The sequence below is a fragment of the Heptranchias perlo genome, chromosome 18 (genome assembly GCF_035084215.1).
Source record: "Heptranchias perlo isolate sHepPer1 chromosome 18, sHepPer1.hap1, whole genome shotgun sequence".
NCBI classification, from domain to species: Eukaryota; Metazoa; Chordata; class Chondrichthyes; order Hexanchiformes; family Hexanchidae; genus Heptranchias; species Heptranchias perlo.
Window position 1 is genome coordinate 667,808 of NC_090342.1, and position 26,008 is coordinate 693,815.

Here is a 26,008-nt window from a genome sequence, read left to right on the forward strand (position 1 = left end):
GTTGCTGGGATGAGCTGGGATCGGTCCTGTTGCTGGGATGAGCTGGGATCGGTCCTGTTGCTGGGATCGGTCCTGTTGCTGGGATGAGCTGGGATCGGTCCTGTTGCTGGGATCGGTCCTGTTGCTGGGATGAGCTGGGATCGGTCCTGTCGCTGGGATGAGCTGGGATCGGTCCTGTTGCTGGGATGAGCTGGGATCGGTCCTGTTGCTGGGATCGGTCCTGTTGCTGGGATGAGCTGGGATCGGTCCTGTCGCTGGGATGAGCTGGGATCGGTCCTGTCGCTGGGATGAGCTGGGATCGGTCCTGTTGCTGGGATGAGCTGGGATCAGTCCTGTTGCTGGGATGAGCTGGGATCGGTCCTGTTGCTGGGATGAGCTGGGATCGGTCCTGTTGCTGGGATGAGCTGGGATCGGTCCTGTTCCAGGAGCGGATCATGTGATGTCTCCTGTCCGCCGGCCCCTTTTTCTTTCCCATTTCCGCTGCGAGCGGCCGAGTGTTTCCCGCAGCGCCGAGCGATCGCCCCCGGACCCGGACCCGGACCCGACCCCAGCCCCAGGCTCAGCCCCAGCCCCAGGCCCAGGTGAGACCCGAAAATCAGGAACTCGGCCCCGGGAACGGGACCTCCCAACTTGGGGAGAGTTCGAGGCCGCTCGGAGTAACTTGGATCAGTTCAACCGGGAATGGGGAATGGGGCCGGGTTTGGAAGAGAAATAACCCGGGGAGGGTCCGAGGGACAGCCCGGGGAGGGTCCGTCCCACAGCCCGGGGAGGGTCTGTCCCACAGCCCGGGGAGGGTCCGTCCCACAGCCCGGGGAGGGTCCGTCCCATAGCCCGGGGAGGGGGTCTGTCCCATAGCCCGGGGAGGGGGTCTGTCCCACAGCCCGGGGAGGGGGTCTGTCCCATAGCCCGGGGAGGGGGTCTGTCCCACAGCCCGGGGAGGGGGGGGAGGGTCTGTCCCACAGCCCGGGGAGGGGGTCTGTCCCATAGCCCGGGGAGGGGGTCTGTCCCACAGCCCGGGGAGGGGGTCTGTCCCATAGCCCGGGGAGGGGTCTGTCCCATAGCCCGGGGAGGGGTCTGTCCCACAGCCCGGGGAGGGGTCTGTCCCATAGCCCGGGGAGGGGTCTGTCCCATAGCCCGGGGAGGGGGTCTGTCCCACAGCCCGGGGAGGGGGTCTGTCCCACAGCCCGGGGAGGGGGTCTGTCCCACAGCCCGGGGAGGGGGTCTGTCCCACAGCCCGGGGAGGGGGTCTGTCCCACAGCCCGGGGAGGGGGTCTGTCCCACAGCCCGGGGAGGGGGTCTGTCCCACAGCCCGGGGAGGGGTCTGATGAAGGACGGATATTGCAGCTAATATTTTCAGTATTTGAGTTCACTATTTTGGTTTGGAGTTTAAATTCCTGACTCCAGAAGGATTTTTATTGGTCCTGAGGTGGAACTGCACAGATTCTGAACAAGTTTCATATTTTTTGTACTTGTGGTGAGATTTTCTGAGAGTTTTTAAAATGGTTGAAGAACAGATTGATCCAATAGTGGAAAGTTCCATTGAATGTTTCAGCAGAATGTATCTCCAGCCTGCTGACCATTGGTGGGGCGGAATCAGGTGCTCAGAATACCTGGTCACACCAACCTGCCCGATTGCCAGGCTGGACGGCAGTCCTGAATGTTCTGCCCATGTGTAAAATGATGTTTGTGTGGGGGAGGCAGCAACTCATCAGGCTGACATTTACACACAGGGGGGACAGGGTGGGGGGACGGAGATGGGGCTCGGGGACGGGACGGGGCAGGGGGACGGGACGGGACAGAGATGGGGCAGGGTTCGGAGATGGAGATGGGGGTCGGGATGGGGATGGGGCAGGGTTCGGAGATGGAGATGGGGATGAGGCAGGGTTCGGAGATGGAGATGGGGATGGGGCAGGGTTCGGAGATGGAGATGGGGGTCGGGATGGGGATGGGGCAGGGTTCGGAGATGGAGATGGGGTCGGGACGGGGATGGGGTGGGGGTTAGCGATTGCACGTTACATTCTTGCGATGTACAGTTTTAACAAGTTACAAATTATTTATGGGTTAATTGAAACAGGTGACAATCTCGCAAAATGGACCATTTGATTAACATTAGAAAGCCGATTGAATTACTGGTGTAAACTCCCTACTACAGTTTCTTCAGTCTATAATCCCTACTTTGTTTTTGAACAAAAATATTTTCATTGACTATTGTGATTGGTGTTGAGGGAAGGTGTAAAATGTCAAATTTTAGCAAAATCTGTTCCACTGTACAGCAGCAGTTGCCACTTGTAACGTACTCTGGTCCGAGCTCTGAGTGCACGAGTGGGATCTGTGGACAGACTGTGTAATTGATATTAAGTAGCAGCACCGTTACTGTCCCTCAGTAAATACACGGGTTTGTTTCACAATGACGCAAATTGCAATTGTTTCTCTCCCCATTTTTGCAGCTGTTTATTTGCTTTGTTTTGTTTTTCCATTTAATGCAGACAGTTTATTTATCAGAGGACGAACTCATGACCCAGTGATAATCATTGGCAAGTTGTGCCTATTTGGGATATTTCACTTTGCTGCAACACACACAATCACTGCCCAGGAGGTGAATATATCTCAGTGATTACGACACTCCACACTAAAGGCTTGATAACGCGAGGCTGGCATTTGTTGCCCATCCCTTTGAGAAGGGGGATGGGGGGATGGGGGGGCCTTCTTCTTATCATAGAATCATAGAAAATTGCAGCACAGAAGGAGGCCATTCGGCCCATTGTGTCTGCTGGCAGAAAAAGAGCTGTCCAGCTTAATCCCACTTCCCAGCACTTGGTCCGTAGCCCTGTAGGTTACGGCACTTCAGGTCCACATCCAAGTACTTTTTAAATGAGTTGAGGGTTTCTGCCTCTACCACCCGCTCAGGCAGTGAGTTCCAGACCCCCACCACCCTCTGGGTGAAAAAAATTCTCCTCAACCCCCCTCTAATCCTTCTGCCAATCACTTTAAATCTATGCCCCCTGGTCACTGACTCTTCTGCTAAGGGAAATAGGTCCTATCCACTCTATCTAGGTCCCTCATAATTTTGTACACCTCAATTAAATCTCCCCTCAGCCTCCACTGTTCAAAGAAAACAACCCCAGCCTATCCAATCTTTCCTCATAGCTAAAATTCTCCAGCCCTGGCAACATCCTCATAAATCTCCTCTGTAACCTATCTAGTGCAAGCACATTTTTCCTGTAATATGGTGACCATATCTGGGTGCAAAGGCTATGGGTCCCGACAACATCCCAGCTGTAGTGCTGAAGTCTTGTGCTCCAGAACTAGCTGCACCTCTCGCCAAACTGTTCCAGTACAGCTACAACACTGGCATCTACCTGACAATGTGGAAAATTGCCCAGGTATGTCCTGTCCACAAAAAGCAGGACAAATCCAATCCGGCCAATTACCACCCCATCAGTCTACTCTCAATCATCAGCAAAGTGATGGACGGTGTCATCGACAGTGCTATCAAGCGGCACTTACTCACCAATAACCTGCTCACCGATGCTCAGTTTGGGTTCCGCCAGGACCACTCGGCTCCAGACCTCATTACAGCCTTGGTCCAAACATGGACAAAAGAGCTGAATTCCAGAGGTGAGGTGAGAGTGACTGCCCTTGACATCAAGGCAGCATTTGACCGAGTGTGGCACCAAGGAGCCCTAGTAAAATTGAAGTCCATGGGAATCAGGGGGAAAACTCTCCAGTGGCTGGAATCATACCGAGCACAAAGGAAGATGGTAATGGTTGTTGGAGGCCAATCATCTCAGCCCCAGGACATTGCTGCAGGAGTTCCTCAGGGCAGTGTCCTAGGCCCAACAATCTTCAGCTGCTTCATCAATGACCTTCCCTCCATCATAAGGTCAGAAATGGGGATGTTCGCTGATGATTGCACAGTGTTCAGTTCCATTCGCAACCCCTCAAATAATGAAGCAGTCCGAGCCTGCATGCAGCAAGACCTGGACAACATGCAGGCTTGGGCTGATAAGTGGCAAGTAACATTCGTGCCAGGCAATGACCATCTCCAACAAGAGAGAGTCTAACCACCTCCCCTTGACGTTCAGTGGCATTACCATAGCCGAATCCCCCACCATCAACATCCTGGGGGTCACCATTGACCAGAAACTTAACTGGACCAGCCATATAAATACTGTGGCTGCAAGAGCAGGTCAGAGGCTGGGTGTTCTGCGGCGAGTGACTCACCTCCTGACTCCCCAAAGCCTTTCCACCATCTACAAGGCACAAGTCAGGAGTGTGATGGAATACTCTCCACTTGCCTGGATGAGTGCAGCTCCAACAACACTCAAGAAGCTCGACACCATCCAGGACAAAGCAGCCCGCTTGATTGGCACCCCATCCACCACCCTAAACATTCACTCCCTTCACCACCGGCGCACTGTGGCTGCAGTGTGCACCATCCACAGGATGCACTGCAGCAACTCGCCAAGGCTTCTTCGACAGCACCTCCCAAACCCACGACCTCTACCACCTAGAAGGACAAGGGCAGCAGGCACATGGGAACAACACCACCTGCACGTTCCCCTCCAAGTCACACACCATCCCGACTTGGAAATATATCGCCGTTCCTTCATCGTCGCTGGGTGAGAGAACCTTCACCACATGGACTGCAGCGGTTCAAGAAGGCGGCTCACCACCACCTTCTCAAGGGCAATTAGGGATGGGCAATAAATGCCGGCCTCGGCAGTGATGCCCACATCCCATGAACGAATAAAAAAAAGATCTGTACACAGTACTCAAGCTGTGGCCTAACTAGTGTTTTATACAGTTCCAGCATAACCTCCCTGCTCTTATATTCTATGCCTTGGCTAATAAAGGAAAGTATCCCATATGCCTTCTTAACCACCTTATCTACCTGTCCTGCTACCTTCAGGGATCTGTGGACATGCACTCCAAGGTCCCTCACTTCCTCTACACCTCTCAGTATCCTCCCATTTATTGTGTATTCCCTTGCCTTGTTTGCCCTCCCCAAATGCATTACCTCACACTTCTCTGGATTGAAGTCCATTTGCCACTTTTCTGCCCACCTGACCAGTCCATTGATATCTTCCTGCAGTCTACAGCTTTCCTCCTCACTACCAACCACACGGCCAATTTTTGTATCGTCTGCAAATTTCTTAATCATGCCCCCTACATTCAAGTCCAAATCATTAATATGTATCACAAAAAGCAAGGGACCCAGTACCGAGCCCTGCGGGACCCCACTGGAAACAGCCTTCCAGTCACAAAAACACCTGTTAACCATTACCCTTTGCTTCCTGCCACTGAGCCAATTTTGGATCCAACTTGCCACTTTCCCTTGGATCCCATGGGCTTTTACTTTTCTGACCAGTCTGCCATGTGGGACTTTGTCAAAAGCCTTGCTAAAATCCATGTACACTACATCAAACACGTTACCCTCATCGACCCTCCTTGTTACCTCCTCAAAAAATTCAATCAAGTTAGTCAGACACGACCTTCCCTTAACAAATCCATGCTGACTGTCCTTGATTAACCCGTGCCTTTCTAAATGACAATTTATGCTGTCCCACAGAATTGATTCCAATAATTTACCCACCACCGAGGTTAGACTGACTGGCCTATAATTACTCGGTCTATCCCTCGCTCCCTTTTTAAACAATGGTACAACGTTAGCAGTCCTCCAATCCCCCGGCACCACGCCTGTATCCAGGGAGGATTGGAAAATGATGGTCAGAGCCTCCGCTATTTCCTCCCTGGCTTCTTTTAACAGTCTGGGATACATTTCATCCGGGCCTGGTGATTTATCTACTTTCAAAGCTGCTAATCCTCTTAATACTTCCTCTCTCACTATGTTTATCCCATCCAATATTTCACACTCCTCCTCCTTAACTACAATCTCTGCATCATCCCTCTCTTTTGTGAAGGCAGACGCAAAGTATTCATTAAGAACCATCCCCACATCTTCCGCCTCCACACACAGGTTACCTTTTTGGTCTCTAATAGGCCCTACTCTTTCCTTAGTTATCCTCGTGCTCTTTATGTATTTATAAAACAACTTTGGGTTTTCCTTAATTTTACTTGCCAATATTTTTTCATGCCCTCTCTTTGCTTTCCTAATTTGCTTTTTAATTTCACCCCTGCATTTTCTATACTCCTCTAGGCTTTCTGCAGAATTAAGCTCTCGGTGTTTGACATAAGCTTCCCTTTTTTGCCTTATCTTACCCTGTTTGCTCCTTGTCATCCAGGGGCTCGAGATTTGTCAGCCCCACCCTTTTCCTTTGTGGGAACATGTTTACTCTGAACCCCTTGAATCTCCCCCTTGAATGTCTCCCACTGCTCTGACACTGATTTACCTTCAAGTAGCTGTTTCCAGTCCACTTTTGCTAAATCACTTCTCAGTTTAGTAAAATTGGCCTTTCCCCAATTTAGAACTTTTACTGCTGTTATGGGGAAAAGGCGGGAAAATGGAGTTGAGGTAAAAATCAGATCAGCCATGATCTCATTAAATGGCGGAGCATGCTCGAGGGGCCGAATGGCCTACTCCTGCTCCTATCTCTTATGGTCTGTTCTACCTTTGCCCTTTTCCATAACTATGGTAAATCTAACTGAATTATGATCACTGCCAGCAAAATGCTCTCCCACTGATACTCTGTCCACCTGCCTAGCTTTATTCCCAAAAACTAAGACCAGAACTGCCCCCCCTCTTGTTGGGCTTGCTCCATACTGGCTAAAAAAGTTCTCCTGAATGCAATTGAAGAATTCTTCACCCTCTATACCTTGTACACTGATTGTATCCCAGTTAATATAACCACTGCAGTTCATGTGGTGAAGGTACTCCCACCGTGCTGTTCGGTCAGGAGTTGCAGGATATTGACCCAGTGTCGATGAAGGAATGAAGATATGTGTCCAAGTCAGGAGAAAGGTGTTACCACAATCCCGTTGCCCTAGTGCTTGAGGGGGGAGGGAGTTGCTGTTGAAGTGGCCTTGGTGAGTTGCTGTTGTGTAACTTGTAGATCATACACACTGCAGCCCAGTGTTCCAGTGGAGCTGGTCGATACTGAGTCTAGTGGCAGGTGAACTTCTCTCTCCTGGCTGGTGTCGATCTTCTGTTGTTGGGGCTGCACCATCCAGGTAAATGTTGAGTATTCCATCACAGTCCTGACTCATGCCTTGTAGATGGGGAGAGGCTTGGAGAGTAACATCTGAATTGGGGTGATTGTATTCCAGATGATTTCCTGGTAGAAATTAATATTTGTTGGCAGCAGTTTGTAGCAAATGTGGGGGTGCGGAGCAGAGTGGCATTCCTTAAAACCTACCTCTTTGACCAAGCTTTTGGTCATCTGTCTTAATATCTCCTTATGTGGCTAGTTATCAAATTCTGTTCGATTACGCTCCTGCGAAGCGTCTTAGGACATTTTACTATGTTAAAGGCACTATATAAATGCAAGTTGTTGTTGAATGTGCAACCAGAAACAAAATAGAACCAGAGGAAGGAGGAAGCCTCCGAAAGCTTGTGAATTTAAAATAAAATTGCTGGACTATAACTTGGTGTTGTAAAATTGTTTACAATTGTATAAAACAGGCAGCTCCAGCTGACAATTGGAAGGTAAACCTTTTTAATTTAATGAAGAGTATGAACTGAGAGCCAAAATCAGCACAATTGCTGAAGAGCGATGGGAATTTTATGGGGAACAGCCATACGACATTTATCTGCTCCCTGCACTTTGTTCTGTGCTCTCTGGTGCACCAGGCATGTGGTGACCCTCGCCTTGTCAGTGTATCTCTATCCCAGTCAGGTGAAGTGCATGAAATCAGCAGATCCTCACCAAATTGTGTCCTTCACAGTGGTTGTTTTTTTTTTATTGATTCATTCGTATCTGACGGGTTGTTGAGCAACTTGTGGGGAAATTTCTATCTCCACAGAGCCGTGGAGTTCTCTAGTGAATCTGTTGTTGTTTTTTGTCCTGAGCCAGACACCGTGTGTAGTGCCTCTGTTAAAGAAACTTTGTGTTTCATAGAATGGATTAGAGTTTCATAATCTTCTCGTGGCTCACTGTTTATAGGAACAGAGTCAGATAGAATCTGTTCTGACCATTGGTTGAATTAATTTCAAATTCCTGCTAAATTACACTAAGTGGGAAACTGCCTCAGTCTTGCTGGTTATTCAAACAGTGTTTATTTCACAGTCACAGAAAATATTTGTATAAGGATTGAATAATGGTCCATTATCATAACAACGACACTCCTTCACCCCTTAATACCATTTCTTGTCATGAAAAGTGAGCAATGAAAAGTGAGAGAGAAAATATAAGACAGTCAATGTGAGCTAAAAAGTTAGATTTAAAAAAATCACAAATACAAATAAAACGGACGGCTGAGAGCCATTGCCTGCAATTCCTGCCCCATGTGGGACTTCAGGACGCTCCTTGTGTCCGGGAGGGCCACGTGTGCAGGAAATGCCTCCAGTTACTCGCGCTCAAGCTGAGAGTTTCTGAGCTTGAGGAACGGCTGGAGTCACTGCGGAGCATCAGGGAGGCTGAAGCTTTCCTGGGTCGTCCGTCCCAGGAGGTGGTCACCCCGCAGTCACAGAGAGTTCAGGACAGCAAGTGGGTGGCTGTCCGAAAGGGCAGGAAGAGGCGGGCAGTGCAGGAATCAGTCTGGGTGTGTGACACGCTCGAACCAGTATCAGCATTGAATACCAGTGAGGGGGACGACACCTCGAAGGAGTGCAGTCCTGAGCACGGCACCATGGGGCAATGGACTGCACAGGGGGCAGTGTGAAGTGTAGAAATGCAGTAGTGTCAGGGGATTCTAGTGTCAGGGGGACAGACAGGCGTTTCTGTGACTGTCGATGTGAGTCCCACTCAGTGTGTTGCCTCCTTGGTGCCAGGGTAAAGGGCATCACAGAGAGGGTACAGAACATTCTGTGGGGGGAAGGGGAACAGCCAGAAGTCGTGGTCCATGTGGGAACCAATGACAAAGGAAAGGAAAGGGATGAGGTCCTGTGGCTAGAGTTTCAGGAGCGAGGGAGGAAGTTAAAAAGCAGGAGCTCAAAGGTAGTAATCTCTGGATTACTCCCAGTGCCACACGCTTGTGAGTACAGAAATAGGAAGATAAGGCAGGTTAATGTGTGGCTCGAGACATGGTGCAGGAGGGAGGGCTTCAGATTCTTGGGGCATTGGGACCAGTTCTGGGGCAGGAGGGACCTGTTCAAGACGGACGGGTCGCATCTCAACAGAGCCGGGACCAATGTCCTCGCGGGGAAGTTCACTAGTGCTGTGGGGGAGGGTTGAACTAATTTGGCAGGGGGATGGGCATCAGGATGTATCATTGGAAAAGAGAAACAAGGTGCACAGAGGATTGAGAGACAGATAGCACTAGAGTAAGAAATAGTACAGTATTAGGTGATATCAGACTGAGAGAGAGTACAATATGGTCTAAGATAGGTCTACAGTGCGTGTGTGTAAACGCACAGAGCGCGGTAAACAAGGTCGGTGAGCTGCAGACGCAAATAATCACATGGGAATATGATGTCATGGCGATAACGGAGACCTGGCTCAAAAAAGGGCAGGATTGGGTACTAAATATTCCTGGATACAAGGTGTTCAGGAAAGATAAAGAAAGGAGTTGGGGGCAGGGGGTGGTGGCAGTATTGATTAAGGAGAATATTGCAGTGCTGGAGAGAGAGGATGTCCTGGAGGGGTCAAGGACAGAATCTATTTGGTTAGAATTAAGAAACAAAAGGTGTGACATTACACTACTGGGTGTATTCTATAGGCCACCAACTAGTGGGAAGGATATAGAGGAGCAAATTTGCAGGGAAATTAGAGAGGTGCAAAAGCCATAAAGTAATAATAACTGGGGACTTCCACTATCCTAATATAGACTGGGATGGTAATAGTGTAAAGGGGCAAAGAGGGGGAGGAATTTCTGAAGTGTGTTCAGGAGAACTTTCTTGATCAGTATGTTTCTGGCCCAACGAGGAAGGAGGCATTGCTGGATCTGGTTCTGGGGAATGAGGTGGGCCAAGTGGAGCAAATGTCAGTGGGAGAACATGTCGGGAACAGTGATCATAGTAACATAAGGTTTAGATTAGTTATGGAAAAGGTCAAGGAGCAATCGAGAGTTTAAAAATATTTAATTGGAGGAGGGCCAGTTTCATTTGAGAACGGATCTGGCCCGGGTAAACTGGAATCAAAGATTGGCAGGCAAAACTGTAATAGAACAATGGGCGGCCTTTGAGAGGAGATGGTTCGGGTACAGTCTAGGTACATTCCCACAAGGGAGAAAGGAGGGAAACTAAAGCCAGAGCTCCCTGGATGACAATAGAGAGAGATAGAGAGTAAGATGAAGCAGAAAAAGGGGGTGTAAGACAGATGTCAGGTTGATAATACGAGTGAGAACCAGGCTGAATATAGAAAGTTCAGAGGAGAAGTGAGAAAGGAAATAAGAGGGGCAAAGAAAGAGTATGAGAATAGACTGGCGGCCAACATAAAAGGGAATCCAAAAGTCTTCCATAGGCATGTAGATAATAAACTGGTAGTAAGAGGAGGGTTGGGGCCGATTAGGGACCAAAAAAGATCTACTCATGGAGGCAGAGGGCACGGCCAAGGTACTGAATCATGAAGGGTTCAGATAAAGTAAATAAAGAGAAACTGTTCCTCATTGGCGGAAGGGTCGAGGATCAGAGGACACAGATTGAAGGTGATTGGCAAAAGAGACAAAGGCAACATGAGGAAAAGCTTTTTTACGCAGCGAGTTGAGATCTGGACTGCACTGTCCGAGGGGGTGGTGGAAGCAGATTCAATCGTGGCTTTCAAAAAGGAATTGGATAAATACTTGAAGGGAAAAAATTTGCTGGGCACCGAGGAAAGAGAAAGGGAGTGGGACTAACTGGATTGCTCTTACAAAGAGTCGGCACAGGCTCGATGGGCCGAATGGCCTCCTTCCGTGCTGTAACGATTCTATGATTCTATGATTCAAGAAGACATAGACAGGCTGGTGGAATGGGCGGACACGTGGTAGATAAAATTTAATGCAGAGAAGTGCAAAGTGGTACATAGAATCATAGAATCATGGAAAGGTTACAGCACGGAAGGAGGCCATTTGGCCCATCGAGTCCATATCGGCTCTATGCAAGAGCAATCCAGCTAGTCCCACTCCCCCGCCCTATCCCCGTAGCCCTCCACATTTTTTCCTTTCAAGTACTTATCCAGTTCCCTTTTGAAGGCTATGATTGAATCTGCCTCCACCACCCCCTCGGGCAGTGCATTCCAGATCCTAACCACTCGCTGTGTAAAAAAAAGTTTTTCCTCATGTCACCTTTGGTTCTTTTGCCAATCACCTTAAATCTATGTCCTCTGGTTCTTGACTGTTCCATCAATGGGAACAGTTTCTCTCTACCTATTCTGTCTAGACCCTTCATGATTTTAAATACCTCCATCAAATCTCCTCTCAACCTTCTCTGTTCCAAGGAGAACAACCCCAGCTTCTCCAGTCTATCCACGCAACTAAAGTCCCTCATCCCTGGAATAATTCTAGTAAATCTTTTCTGCACCATCTCTAAGGCCTTCACATCTTTCCTAAAGTGCGGTGCCCAGAACTGGACACAATACTCCAGCTGTGGCCGAACCAGTGTTTTATAAAGTTTCATCATGATCTCCTTGCTTTTGTACTCTATGCCTCCATTTATAAAGCCCAGGATCCCGTATGCTTTCTTAACCACTTTCTCAACCTGTCCTGCCACCTTCAACGATTTGTGTACATATACCCACAGATCTCTCTGTTCTTGTACTCCTTTTAGAATTGTGCCCTTTATATTGCCTTTCCTTGTCCTTCCTACTGAAATGTATCACTTTGCATTTTTCTGCGTTAAATTTCATCTGCCATGTGTCCGCCCATTCCACCAGCCTGTCTATATCCTCTTGAAGTCCATCACTATCCTCCTCACTGTTCACTACATTTCCAAGTTTTGAGTCCGTGAGTGTGAGGAGAGTCCGAGAGTGGGAGGAGAGTCTGAGAGGTGAACGCAGTGTAAATCTAAGGCAAGTCATGGCAGCAGAGCTCGCACCCGTGATATGCTCCTCCTGCACTATGTGGGAAGTCATGGACACTACCGGTGTCCCTGGTGACCATGTGTGCAGGAAGTGTGTCCAGCTGCAGCTACTGGCTAACCACATTTCGGAGCTGGAGCTGCGGGTGGATTCACTGTGGAGCATCCGTGATGCTGAGATTATCGTGGATAGCACGTTCAGTGAGGTGGTCACACCGCAGGTAAAGATTACGCAGGCAGAAAGGAAATGGGTGACCGCCAGGCAGAGTAAAAGCACTAGGCAGGGAGAGCAAGAGTCCCCTGGGGCCATCTCCCTCTCAAACAGATATACTTTTGGGGGAGATGGCTCATCAGGGGAAAGCAGCAAGAGCCAGGTTCGGGGCACCACGGGTGGCTCTGCTGCACAGGAGGGGAGGAAGAAGAGTGGCAGGGCTATAGTGATAGGGGATTCAATTGTTAGGGGAACAGATAGGCGTTTCTGCGGCTGCAAACGTGACTCCAGGATGGTATGTTGCCTCCCTGGTGCTAGGGTCAAGGATGTCACGGAGCGGCTGCAGGGCATTCTGGAGGGGGAGGGTGAACAGCCAGTAGTCGTGGTCCATATCGGTACCAACGACATAGGTAAAAAAAAAGGGATGAGGTCCTGCAAGGTGAATTTAAGAAGTTAGGAGATAAATTAAAAAGCAGGACCTCAAAGGTAGTGATCTCAGGATTACTACCAGTGCCGCGTGCTAGTGAGAATAGGAACAGGAGAATAGACCAGATGAATGCATGGCTGCAGGGATGGTGTAGGAGGGAGGGATTTAGATTCCTGGGACATTGGGACCGGTTCTGGGGAAGGTGGGACCTGTACAAGCGGGACGGGTTACACCCGAGCAGGACCGGGACCAATGTCCTCGTGGGGGTGTTTGCTCGTGCTGTTGGGGAAGGTTTAAACTAGAATGGCAGGGGGATGGGAACCTGAGCAGGGAGACAGAGGAGGGGGAAACAAGGATAGAAACAAAAGACAGAAAGGGAAGAAACAAAAGTGGAAGGCAGAGAAAACAAGGGCAAAAAACAAATAGGGTCATAGTGCAAAATAATACGAAGATGACTAGCAATCTTAAAAAGACAAGTCTAAAGGCATTGTGTCTTAATGCACGGAGCATTCGCAATAAGGTAGATGAATTAACAGCGCAGATAGATATTAACGGTTATGATATAGTTGCGATTACGGAGACATGGCTGCAGGGTGACCAAGGATGGGAACTGAACATCCAGGGGTATTCAATATTTAGGAAGGACAGGCAAAAAGGGAAAGGAGGTGGGGTAGCGTTGTTAGTAAAGGAGGAAATCAATGCAATAGTGAGGAAGGATATTGGCTCGGAAAATCACGATGTGGAATCTGTATGGGTGGAGCTAAGAAACACCAAGAGGCAGAAAACGTTGGTGGGGGTTGTCTACAGGCCCCAAACAGTAGTGGAGATGTAGGGGAGGGCATTAAACAGGAAATTAAAGACGCATGCAAGAAGGGTACAACTATAATCATGGGTGACTTTAATCTACACATAGATTGGTCAAACTAAATTAGCAATAATACTGTGGGGGAGGAATTCCTGGAGTGTGTACGTGATGGTTTTCTAGACCAATATGTTGAGGAACCAACCAGAGAACAGGCGATCCTAGACTGGGTATTGTGCAAAGAGAAAGGATTAATTAACAATCTTGTTGTGCGGGATCCCTTAGGGAAGAGCGACCATAACATGATAGAATTCCTCATTAAGATGGAGAGTGATGTAGTTGAATCCGAAACTAGGGTCCTGAATCTAAATAAAGGAAATTACGAAAGTATGAGGTGCGAATTGACTATGATAGATTGGGGAACTTTACTAAAAGGGATGACGGTGGATAGGCAATGGTTAATATTTAAAGAACGTGTGCAGGAATTACAACAATTATTCATTCCTGTCTGGTGCAAAAATAAATCAGGAAAGGTGGCTCAACCGTGGCTTACAAAAGAAATTAGGGATAGTATTAGATCCAAAGAGGAGACATATAAAATTGCCAGAAAAAGCGGCAAGCCTGAGGATTGGGAGCAGTTTAGAATTCAGCAAAGGAGGACAAAGAGATTGATTAAGAGGGAAAAATAGAGTATGAGAGTAAACGAGCAGGGAACATAAAAACTGACTGTAAAAGCTTCTATAAATATGTCAAGAGAAAAAGATTAGTGAAGACAAATGTAGGTCCCTTACAGTCAGAAATGGGGGAAATTATAATGGGGAACAAAGAAATGGCAGAACAATTAAACACATACTTTGGTTCTGTCTTCACAAAGGAGGACATAAATAACCTGCCAGAAATGTTAGGGAACCAAGGGTCCAGTGAGAGGGAGGAACTGAAGGAAGCCAGTATTAGTAAAAAAAATAGTGCTTGGGAAATTAATGGGGCTAAAGGCTGACAAATCCCCAGGGCCTGATAATCTACATCCCAGAGTATTAAAGGAAGTGGCCCTGGAAATAGTGGATGCATTGGTGATCATCTTCCAAAATTCTATAGACTCTGGAACAGTTCCTACAGATTGGAGGGTGGCAAATGTAACCCCACTATTTAAAAAAGGAGGGAGAGAAAAAACACGGAATTACAGACCAGTTAGCCGAACATCAGTCGTGGGGAAAATGCTAGAGTCTATTATAAAAGATGTGATAACGGAACACTTGGAGGGCATTAACGGGATTGGACAAAGTCAGCATGGGTTTATGAAAGGGAAATCATGCTTAATAAATCTACTGGAGTTTTTTGAGGATGCAGCTAGTAGAATAGATAGGGGAGAACCAGTGGATTTGGTGTATTTGGATTTCCAGAAGGCTTTTGATAAGGTCCCACACAAGAGGTTAGTGTGCAAAATTAAAGCACATGGGATTGGGGGGAATATACTGGCATGGATTGAGAATTGGTTGACGGACAGAACACAGAGAGTAGGAATAAACGGGTCTTTTTCCAGGTGGCAGGCAGCGACTAGTGGGGTACCGCAGGGATCAGTGCTTGGGCCCCAGCTATTCACAATATTTATCAATGATTTGGATGAGGGAACGGAATGTAACATTTCCAAGTTTGCAGACGACACAAAGCTGGGGTGGAATGTGAGCTGTGAGGAGGATGCAAAAAGGCTCCAATGTGATTGAGACAAGTTGGGTGAGTGGGCAAGAACATGGCAGATGCAGTATAACGTGGATAAATGTGAGGTTATCCACTTTGGTTGTAAAAACAGAGAGACAGATTATTATCTGAATGGTGATAGATTGGGAAAAGGGGAGGTGCAACGAGACCTGGGTGTCCTTGTACACCAGTCGCTGAAAGCGAGCATTCAGGTGCAGCAAGCAATTAGGAAGGTGAATGGTATGTTGGCCTTCATTGCAAGAGGATTTGAGTACAGGAGCAGGGATGTCTTACTGCAGTTATACAGGGCCCTGGTGAGACCACATCTGGAGTATTGTGTGCAGTTTTGGTCTCCTTATCTGAGGAAGGATGTCCTTGCCATGGAGGGAATGCAACAAAGGTTTACCAGACTGATTCCTGGGATGGCAGGACTGATGTGTGAGGAGAGATTGGGTCGACTAGGCCTATATTCACTAGAGTTTAGAGGAATGAGATGGGATCTCATCGAAACATATAAAATTCTAACGGGACTAGACAGACTAGATGCAGGGAGGATGTTCCCGATGGCTGGGGAGTCCAGAACCAGGGGTGATGGTCTCAGGATACGGGGAATGCCATTTCGAACTGAGATGAGGAGAAATTTGTTCAGTCAGAGGGTGGTGAACCTGTGGAATTCTCTACCGCAGAAGGCAGTGGAGGCCAAGTCATTAGATGTATTCAAGGAGGAGATAGATATATTTCTTAATGGTAAAGGGATCAAGGGATATGGGGAAAAAGCGGGAACAGGGTACTGAGTTAGGCGATCAGCCAGGATCATTTTGAATGCAGGAGTGGGCCCGAAGGGCCGAATGGCCTACTCTTGCTCCTATTTTCTATGTTTCTATGTGTCATCTGTAAATTTTGAAATTGTGCCCTGTACTCCCAAGTCCAAGTCATTAATATATATCAAGAAAAGCAGTGGTCCCAGCACCGACCCCTGGGGAACACCACTGTACACCTCCCTCCAGTCCGAAAAACAACCGTTCGTCACTATTCTCTGTTTCCTGTCACTTAGCCAATCCTGTATCCATGCTGCTACTGCCCCCTTTATTCCATGGGCTTGAACCTTGATGACAAGCCTTTTATGCGGCACATTATCAAACACCTTTTGAAAGTCCATATACACCACATCAACTGCATTGCCCTCAGCTACATTTTGGTAGGAAGAATGAGGAGAGGCAATATAAACTAAATGGTACAATTTGAAAGGGGAGCAGGAACAGAGAGACCTGGGGGTATATGTGCACAAATCTTTGAAGGTGGCAGGACAGGTTGAGAAAGCGGTTAAAAAAGCATTCGGGATCGTGGGCTTTATAAATAGAGGCACAGAGTACAAAAGCAAGGAAGTCATGTTGAACCTTAAAAAACACTGGTTCGACCACAACTCGAGTATTGTGCCAATTCTGGGCACCGCACTTTGGGAAGGATGTGAAGGCCTTAGAGAGGGTGCAGAGGAGATTTACTAGAATGGTTCCCGGGATGAGGGACTTCAAAGGCAACATGAGGAAAAACTTTTTTACGCAGCGTGTGGTTATGATCTGGTAAGCGCTGCCAGAAAGGGTTACATAAGAACATAAATAGTAGCAGGAGTAGGCCATTTGGCCCCTCGAGCCTGCTCCGCCATTCAATAACATGATGGCTTTTCTTTGGCCTCAACTCCACTTTCCTGCCTGATGCACATATGCCTTGATTCCTCTTCAGTCCAAAAATCTATCTATCTCAATCTTGAACATGTTCAACAACTCAGTATCCACAGCCCTCTGGGGTAGAGAATTCCAAAAATTAATAACCCTCTGAGTGAAGAAATTCCCCCTCAACTCAGTCTCAGGATAAGAGGTTGGCCATTTAAGATTATTCCCTCGAGTTCTAGACTCTCCAGCCAGGGGAAACAACCTCTCAGCATCTACCCTGTGAAGCCCTCTCAGAATCTTATATGTTTCAATGAGATCACCTCTCATTCTTCTAAACTCCAGAGAGTATAGGCCCATTCCACTCAATCTCTCCTCATAGGACAACCCTCATCCCAGGAATCAATCTCGTGAACCTCCTTTGCACCGTCTCCAAGGCAAGTCTATCCTTCCTTCAATAAGGAGACCAAAACTATACCCAGTACTCGAAACTGTACACTTGTGGAAGCATAGTGGTTATGTTACGGGACTAGTAATCCGGAAGCCTGGACTAATAATCCGGAGTCATGAGTTCAAATCCCGCCACGGCAGCTGGGGAATTTAAATTTAATTAATTAAATAAAAATCTGGAATTAAAATACTAGTATCAGTAATGGTGGTCATGAAACGACCGGATTGTCGTAAAAACCCATTTGGTTCACTAATGTCCTTCAGGGAAGGAAACCTGCCGTCCTTACCCGGTCTGGCCGATATGTGACTCCAGACCCACAGCAATGTGGTTGACTCATAATTGCCCTCTGAAATGGCCTAGCAAGCCACTCAGTTGTAAAATCTCGCTTAAAAAAAGTCACAATAAGAATAAAACCGGACAGACCACCTGGCATCGGACCACTAGGCACCGGACACGACAAAGGCAAACCAAGCCCAGTCGTCCCTGCAAAGTTCTCCTCACTAACATCTGGGGACTTGTGCCAAAATTGGGAGAGCTGTCCCACAGACTAGTCAAGCTACAGCCTGACATAGCCATACTCACAGAATCATACCTTTCAGCCAACGTCCCAGACTCTTCCATCACCAGAGGTGGCGGTACAGTGGTATACAGTCAGGAGGGAGTGGCCCTGGGAGTCCTCAACATTGACTCTGGATCTCATGGCATCAGGTCAAACATGGGCAAGGAAACCTCCTGCTGATTACCACCTACTGCCCTCCCTCAGCTGATGAATCAGTCCTCCTCCATGTTGAGCACTACTTGGAGGAAGCACTGAGGGTAGCAAGGGCACAGAATGTACTCTGGGTGGGGGACTTCAATGTCCAGTCAAGCGGGCTGCTTTGTCCTGGATGGTGTTGAGCTTCTTGTGTGTTGTTGGAGCTGCACTCAACCAGGCAAGTGGAGAGTATTCCATCATACCCCTGACTTGTGCCTTGCAGATGGTGGAATGGCTTTGGGGAGTCAGGAGGTGAGTCACTCGCCGGAAAATACCCAGGCTCTGACCTGCTCTTGTAGCCACAGTATTTATATGGCTGGTCCAGTTAAGTTTCTGGTCAATGGTGACCCCCAAGATGTTGATGTTGGGGGATTCGGCGATGGTAATGCTTTTGAATGTCAAGGGGAGGTGGTTAGACTCTCTCTTGTTGGAGATGGTCATTGCCTGGCACTTGTCTGGCGCGAATGTTACTTGCCACTTATGAGCCCAAGCCTGGATGTTGTCCAGGTCTTGCTGCATGCAGGCTCGGACTGCTTCATTATCTGAGGGGTTGCGAATGGAGCTGAACACTGTGCAATCATCAGCAAACATCCCCATTTCTGACCTTATGATGGAGGGAAGGTCATTGATGAAGCAGCTGAAGATGGTTGGGCCTAGGACACTGTCCTGAAGAACTCCTGCAGCAATGTCCTGGGGCTGAGATGATTGGCCTCCAACAACCACTACCATCTTCCTTTGTGCTAGGAATGAGTCCAGCCACTGGAGAGTTTTCCCCCTGATTCCCATTGACTTCAATTTTACTAGGGCTCCTTGGTGCCACACTCGGTCAAATGCTGCCTTGATGTCAAGGGCAGTCACTCTCACCTCACCTCTGGAATCCATGTTTGGATCAAGGCTGTAGTAAGGTCTGGAGCCGAGTGGTCCTGGCGGAACCCAAACTGAGCATCGGTGAGCAGGTTATTGGTGAGTAAGTGCCGCTTGATAGCACTGTCGACGACACCTTCCATCACTTTGCTGATGATTGAGAGTAGACTGATGGGGTGGTAATCAGCCGGATTGAATTTGTCCTGCTTTTTGTGGACAGGACATACCTGGGCAATTTTCCACATTGTCTGGTAGATGCCAGTGTTGTAGCTGTACTGGAACAGCTTGGCTCGAGGCGCAGCTAGTTCTGGAGCACAAGTCTTCAGCACTACAGCTGGAATGTTGTCGGGGCCCATAGCCTTTGCTGTATCCAGTGCACTCAGCCGTTTCTTGATATCACGTGGAGTGAATCGAATTGGCTGAAGACTGGCTTTTGTGATGGTGGGGATATCGGGAGGAGGCTGAGATGGATCATCCACTCGGCACTTCTGGCTGAAGATGGTTGCAAACGCTTCAGCCTTGTCTTTTGCACTCACGTGCTGGACTCCGCCATCATTGAGGATGGGGATGTTCACGGAGCCTCCTCCTCCTCCCGTTAGTTGTTTAATTATCCACCACCATTCACGACTGGATGTGGCAGGACTGCAGAGCTTTGATCTGATCTGTTGGTTGTGGAATCACTTAGCTCTGTCTATAGCATGTTGTCTCCGCTGTTTAGCATGCATGTAGTCCTGAGTTGTAGCTTCACCAGGTTGGCACCTCATTTTTAGGTACGCCTGGTGCTGCTCCTGGCATGCTCTTCTACACTCCTCATTGAACCAGGGTTGATCCCCTGGATTGTTGGTAATGGTAGAGTGAGGAATATGCCGGCCATGAGGTTACAGATTGTGTAATCTCTGAACCCAACTCAGTGAAAAACCAGACACAACAGCTTTGCCGTAGGTTGTGCCCCTGTTTTAAGTTGTAAAAGGGCTGGTGCATTGAAGGTTGTCCATGGTTTGTAATTTGTGAGTGTCTGTGGTTTCAGAGAGCCTCTTATATATTTTAACATGTAAATGATTTGGGTGTCTCAATAAGTGTCCGTTTAAACTGTTTTCACTCGATCAAATTCAGCAGCTTTCACGGAATTGCACTTTAAAATAGTAACCTGGAGCAAGTTACTGTTTAGTTACATCGTATAGCTAGTAATATTGTACAGCTAGTGGTAAATAAGGTTGGTGAGCTGCAAGCGCAAATAGCCACATGGGAATATGATGTCGTGGCAATAACAGAGACCTGGCTCAAAGGGCAGGATTGGGAACTAAATATTCCTGGATACAAGGTGAACATAAGAACATAAGAAATAGGAGCAGGAGTAGGCCACATGGCCCCTCGAGCCTGCTCCGCCATTCAGTCAGATCATGGCTGATCTTTGGCCTCAACTCCACTTTCCTGCCTGATCCCCATATCCCTTGATTCCCCCAGAGTCCAAAAATCTATCGATCTCAGCCTTGAATATATTCAACGACTCAGCATCCACAGCCCTCTAGGGTAGAGAATTCCAAAGATTCACAACCCTCTGAGAGAAGAAATTCCTCCTCATCTCGGTTCTAAATGTCAAATCCCTTATCCTGCGACTATTCCCCCGAGTTCTAGAATCTCCCGTCAGGGGAAGCAGCCTCTCAGCATCTACCCTGTCAAGCCCCCTCATAATCTTATATATTTCAATGAGATCACCTCTCATTCTTCTAAACTCCAGAGAGTATAGGCCCATTCTACTCAACCTCTCCTCATAGGACAACCCTCTCATCCCAGGAATCAATCCAGTGAACCTTCGCCTCTAAGGTGAGCATATCCTTCCTTTAGATAAGGAGACCAAAACTGTACACTACTCCAGGTGAGGTCGCACCAAAGCCCTGTACAATTGTAGTAAGACTTCCTTACTCTTGTACTCCAACCCCCCTTGCAATAAAGGCCAACATTCCATTTGCCTTCCTAATTCCTTGCTGTACCTGCGTGCTAACTTTGTGTTTCTTGTATGAGGACATCCAAGTCTCTCTGAACATCAACATTTAATAGTTTCTCACCATTTAAAAAAAATTCTGTTTTTCTATTCTTCTTACCAAAGTGAATAACTCACATTTCCCCACATTATACTCCATCTGCCACCTTCTTGCCCACTCACTTCACCTGTCTATATCCCTTTGCAGACTCTGTGTCCTCCTCACAGCTTACTTTCCCACCTAGCTTTGTATCGTCAGCAAACTTGGATACATTACACTCGGTTCCTTCATCTAAGTCATTAATATAGATTGTAAATACATAGAAAATAGAAACATAGAAAATAGGAGCAAGAGTAGGCCATTCGGCCCTTCGGGCCTGCTCCACCATTCAAAATGATCATGGCTGATCCTCTAACTCAGTACCCTGTTCCCGCTTTTTCCCCATATCCCTTGATCCCTTTAGCATTAAGAAATATATCTGTCTCCTTCTTGAATACATCTAATGACTTGGCCTCCACTGCCTTCTGTGGTAGAGAATTCCACAGGTTCACCACCCTCTGACTGAAGAAATTTCTCCTCATCTCTGTTCTAAATGGCATTCCCCGTATCCTGAGACTGTGACCCCTGGTTCTGGACTCCCCAGCCATCGGGAATATCCTCCCTGCATCTAGTTTGTCTAGTCGTGTTAGAATTTTATATGTTTCGATGAGATCACCTCTCATTCTTCTAAACTCTAGTGAATATAGACCTAGTCGACCCAATCTCTCCTCATACGTCAGTCCTGCTATCTTAGGAATCAGTCTGGTAAACCTTCGTTGCACACCCTCCATGGCAAGGACATCCTTCCTCAGATAAGGAGACCAAAACTGCACACAATACTCCAGATGTGGTCTCACCAAGGCCCTGTATAAATAGCTGAGGCCCAAGCACTGATCTTTGCAGCACCCCACTAGTTACAGCCTGCCAACCTGAAAATGACCCATTTATTCCTATCCTCTGTTTTCTGTCCGTTAACTAAACCTCTATCCGTGCTAATATGTTACCCCCAATCCTGTGAGCTCTTATCTTGCTTAATAGCCTTTTATGTGGCACCTTATCGAATGCCTTTCGAAAATCTAAATATACTACATCCACTGGTTCCCCTTTATCTACCCTGCTAGTTACATCCTCAATAAACTGTAATAAATTTGTCATACACGATTTCCCTTTCATAAAACCATGTTGACTCTGCCTAATCATATTGTGATTTTCTAAGTGCCCTGTTACCACTTCCTTAATAATGGATTCCAGTATTTTCACGATAATTGATGTCAGGCTAACTGGCCTGTAGTTCCCTGTTTTCTCTCTCCCTCCTTTCTTGAATAGCGGGGTTACATTTGCTACTTCTAATCCGCTGGGACCTTTCTAGAATCTCGGGAACTTTGGACGATAATAACCAATGTATCCACTCTCTCTGCAGCCACCACTTTTAGAACCCGAGGATGTTGGCCATCAGGTCCAGGGGATTTATCGGCTTTTAGTCCCATTAGTTTCTCAATTACTTTTTCTCTGCTGGTATTAATTACTTTAAGTTCCTCACTCCCATTAGCCCCTTGGTTCCCCACTGTTTCCGGTTTGCTTTTTGTGTCTTCGACTGTGAAGACAGATACAAAATATTTGTTTAACGTCTCTGCCTTTTCCTGATTGCCCATTATAATTTCTCCTGTCTCAGCCTCTAAGGACCAACGTTTACTTTTGCTACTCTCTTCCTTTTTACATACTTGTAGAAGCTCTTACAATCTGTTTTTTTTATTTCTTGCTAGTTTACTTTCATATTCTATTTTCTCTCTTTTTGTCAATTTTTTGGTTATCCTTTGCTGGTTTTTAAAACTCTCCCAATCCTTGGGCTTATTACTTCTTCGCAACATTATAGGCCTCTTCTTTTTAATCAAATACTATCCTTAACTTCTTTAGTTAGCCACTGATGGATCACTTTTCCCGTGGAGTTTTTATTTCTCAATGGAATGTGTATTTGTTGAGGATATTGAAATATTTCTTTAAATGTTTGCCATTGCTTATCTACCGCCATACCTTTTAATTTAATTTCCCAATTACCTTAGCCAACTCGCCCCTCATACCGATGTAATTGGCTTTATTTAAGTTTAAGACTCTAGTTTCTGACTTAAGTACGTCACTCTCAAGCTCAATGTGAAATGTGATCACTCTTCCCCAGAGGATCTCTTACTGAGAGATTACTAATTAACCCTGTCTCCTTACATAATACAAGATCTAAAATAGCCTGTTCCCTGGCTGCTTCCGTGACGTTTTTTTCTAGGAAACCGTCTCGAATGCATTCCATGAACTTGTCCTCCAAACTACCTTTGCCAATTTGATTTGCCCAGTCTATATGAAGATTAAAGTCCCCCATGATTATTGCATTCCATTTGTTACAAGCTCTTATTATTTTATGATTAATACTCTGTCCAATGGTATTGCGACTATCAGGGGGCCTATAAACTACTCCCAGTGTTTTCTGCCCCTTGTTATTTCTTATCTCCACCCAGACTGATTCTACTTCCTGATCTTCCGAGCCGAGATCCTTTCTCACCACTGTCCTTGTCTCATCCTTTATTATCAGGGCTACACCCCCTCTTTTTCCATTCCTGTGTTCAGGAAAGATGGGGAAGGAAAAAAAGGAGGGCGAGTGGCAGTATTGATTAAGGAGAATATTGCAGTGTTGGAGAGAGAGGATGTCCTGGAGGGGTCAAGGACAGAATCTATTTGGTTAGAGTTAAGATACAATAGAGGTACCATTAAACTACTGGGTGTATTCTATAGGCCACCAACTAGTGGGAAGGAGATAGAGGAGCAAATTTGCAGGGAAATTACAGAGGTGCAAGAACTATAGAGTAGAGATAATGGGGGACTTCCACTAACCTAATATGGACTGGGAATGTAATAGTGTAAAGGAGCAAAGGGGGGAGGAATTTCTGAAATGTGTTCAGGAGAACTTTCTTGCTCAGTATGTTTCCGGCCCAACGAGGAAGGAGGCATTGCTGGATCTGGTTCTGGGAAATGAGGTGCACCAAGTAGAGCAAGTGTCAGTGGGGGAACATTTAGGGAACAGCGATCATAGTATCATGAGGTTTAGAATAGCTATGGAAAAGGACAAGGAGCAATCTAGAGTAAAAATACTTAATTGGAGGAGGGCCAATTTCACTGGGATGAGAACAGATCTGGCCCGGGTAAACTGGAATCAAAGATTGGCAGGCAAAACTGTAATTGAACAATGGGCAGTCTTTGAAGAGGAGATGGTTCAGGTACAGTCTAGGGACATTCCCACGAGGGGGAAAGGAGGGAAACTAAAGCCAGAGCTCCCTGGATGAAGAAAGAGATAGTGAGTAAAATGAAGCAGAAAAAGGGGTGTGTGACAGATGTCAGGTTGATAATTCAGCCTGGTTCTCACTTGTATTTAGAAAGTACAGAGGAAAAGTGAAAAAGGAAATAAGAGGGGCAAAGAGAGTATGAGAATAGACTGGCGGGAACATAAAAGGGAATCCAAAAGTCTTCTATAGGCTGTAAACAGTAAACGGGTAATAAGAGGAGGGGTGGGACTGATTAGGGACCAAAAAAGGAGATCTTCTCATGGAGGCACAGGGCATGGCTGAGGTACTAAATGAGGACTTTGCAAATGTCTTTGGCAGCATCTTCTTCCATGATAAAGTCACAGTAAAAGAGGAGGTTGTTGAGATACTGGATGGGCTAAAAATTGAGAAAGAGGAGGTACTAGAAAGGGCCGGCTGTACTTAAAGTAGATAAGTCACCCGGTCCAGTTGCATCCTAGGTTGCTGAGGGAAGTAAGGGTGGAAATTGCGGAGGAACTGGCCATAATCTTCCAAACATCCTTAGATACGGGGGTGGTGCCAGAGGACTGGAGAATTGCAAATGTTACACCCTTGTTCAAAAAAGGGTGCAAGGATAAACCCAGCAACTACAGGCCAGTCAGTTTAACCTTGGTGGTGGGGAAACTTTTAGAAATGATAGTCCGGGACAAAATTAATAGTCAATGGGACAAGTGTGGATTAATAAAGGAAAGCCAGTACGGATTTGTTAAAGGCAAATCGTGTGTAACTAACTTGATTGAGTTTTTTTGATGGGGCTCGATGTTAGCAGGGTTGCGGGTTCGCGACGGGGGGGCTATTGGGCGTGTGGGTAACGCGCCCGGTGAAATTAGTCTGCCCCCCGCGCGATCGCAGCCCAATTGGATCCACTTACCTGATCTTCCGGGTTCCCCACTGCTGATCTGCGCGGCGGGCGGGCTGTACATGCACAGTAAGATCTGTCAGCTGGAGGAGCCCTATTTAAAGGGGCAGTCCTCCACTGACAGATGCTACAACAAATAGAAAAAGTTACAGCATGGAGCAGCCCAGGTGGAAGGCTGCTCCCAGTTTAATGATGCCTCATTCCAGGTATCAATACATGGGGTGAGGAGGAGGGGGAGGACAGAGATCTTCCCCCCGGTGGGCGGGAGGAAGCGGCCCGCCTCTGCCACCAGGAAGGCCTGGCTCGAGGTGGCAGAGGAGGTCACCTGCACCACCAACATATCGCCCACCTGCATACAGTGCAGGAGGCGCTCCAATGACCTCAGTAGGTCAGCCAAAGTGAGTACACTTACTCATTCCTCTACACTCCATCTGCCACATCATCGCCCCCACCCCACATCTCCTTCTGCACTGCCAACACTACTCTGTCACATCACCCCTCACACCCACTCAAACCTCATCCTCATCTTACCTGCACTTACTCACCTCGCCAGTACTCATCCCACCACTACCACTCAACCCAATCCTCATACAATCTCATGGCTCTATCCCATACTCACCCTCTCGTGCATCTCTTTCACAGTCAGCCTCACTCAACCTGCCACTACCTGTGCTGCAGCCACAGGGCATGCATCACATATGTGCAGTAGGCAGCGTAAGGCAAACGTGTCGTGAGCATGAAGGGGATGCACAAGGGTGTTTGAGGGTTTGTCATGGGTGTTACTTATATTTAATTTCTGACCAGCTCACATCACATATTATATTGGCACCACTACTGCCACTTCTTTGCGAATCTTGTCTG

At 47.3% G+C, this 26,008-nt stretch overlaps 1 protein-coding gene across 2 annotated transcripts in view; it reads left to right on the plus strand.

The window, feature by feature from the left end:
* The first annotated feature begins 458 nt into the window (after nucleotides 1-458).
* Nucleotides 459-26,008, plus strand: part of LOC137334484 (tetraspanin-9-like) — a 227,390-nt gene continuing 201,840 nt past the window's right edge. Inside the window, exon 1 of one of the 2 annotated variants that reach the window (XM_067999183.1) lies at nucleotides 459-581. The gene's annotated coding sequence lies outside the window, so the exon portion shown is untranslated. The remainder of the gene's footprint in view (nucleotides 582-26,008) is intronic. The other variant, XM_067999184.1, reaches the window with a different exon arrangement.